This window comes from Chrysochloris asiatica, unplaced genomic scaffold, assembly GCF_000296735.1.
Source record: "Chrysochloris asiatica unplaced genomic scaffold, ChrAsi1.0 scaffold00029, whole genome shotgun sequence".
Classification (NCBI taxonomy): Eukaryota; Metazoa; Chordata; class Mammalia; order Afrosoricida; family Chrysochloridae; genus Chrysochloris; species Chrysochloris asiatica.
The window spans coordinates 13,114,764-13,115,922 of record NW_006408547.1 but is presented as its reverse complement, the minus strand read 5'-3'; the positions used below and the strand labels follow the sequence as shown (position 1 = coordinate 13,115,922).

The 1,159-nt window shown below is 38.7% G+C and overlaps 1 protein-coding gene across 1 annotated transcript in view; it reads left to right on the top strand.

Moving 5' to 3' along the window:
• FAM155A (family with sequence similarity 155, member A) overlaps nt 1-1,159 on the top strand; it is a 976,131-nt gene that overhangs the window by 901,261 nt on the left and 73,711 nt on the right. The gene's annotated exons all lie outside the window — the stretch shown is intronic.

Genomic DNA, 1,159 nt, shown 5'->3' with positions numbered 1-1,159 from the left:
AAGATGGCCAAACTTTGTCTCTCATACTTCGGACATATTGTCAGGAGGGACCAGTCTCTGGAGAAGGATATCATGTTTGGTAGGGTGAAGAGTCAGAGAAAAAGAGGAAGACCCCAACGAGATGGATTGGCCAAGTGGCAGCACTGATGGACTGAAGTGTGGCAACAGTAGTGAGGTTGGCCCAGAATTGGGCAGTGTTTCATTCTGCTGTGCATAAGGTCGCTATGAGTTGGTACCGACTTAATGGCATCTAACAAAACAACAATAAAGCAAGTTGTTAAGAGAGCCGAATTCCATTAATTTGCTGTATAATATCTGTGTATTTCAATTTGCACATTTGTTTAATGTTTCCCAAATAATGTCAAGGGTTTTAATGAAAAAACAAAAAATAATCCTTTTGGGAAAGAAGAGAGAAAGTGTTATCTAACATTTCCATTTATCTATAACATTGTTGTCTTGAAATTTAATCTGTTCCTTTTTAAATAGATGATTTCAAGGCTGTCACTTAAGTATTCCCTATGTAATGTACAGTAAGCATCTTTCAAGCAACCTTTTTTTGTAGTCAATAGTTATTTCCTAGGGGCATGAGTGGGCGTAAGAGTGTGTGGTGAGTAGATTATATAAAACGTACTCCATGGTCATAATTTTCTAGCAAATATAATGACTTCCACAGATGGAAAAAGGTGAACATCTCAGTAAGATAAATGGGGTATCTTGGTGTGGTGCTGTGGGTTAATGCGACAGACTGCAAAGCTGTTTGAACTGCAAGGTCAATGGTTCAAGCTCACCAGCTGCTCCTTGGAAACCCTATACAGGGTCGCTATGGGTCAGAACTGACTCAATGGTGCTTCACAACAACAACAAATAGCGTAGTCATAAATTTGCCACCAGAGATCTTACACATTGTTTCTTCCTTCCCAAATTATTCACCATCTGAGCTGCTAGCTACAAGGTTGGTGATTCAAACCCACCAGCTATTCCTGGGAGAGTCTTTACTGGGTTGCTACGAGTCCAAACTGATTCGACGACATTTAACAACAACACAAAAATGACTGATCTAATATTTATCTCTACATACGAAGGCTAAGATATTATTTTAAACTGAGTTATGTCCCATCTGATATTCTACGGTCCTTTTGAAATAAGACATTTTATATAT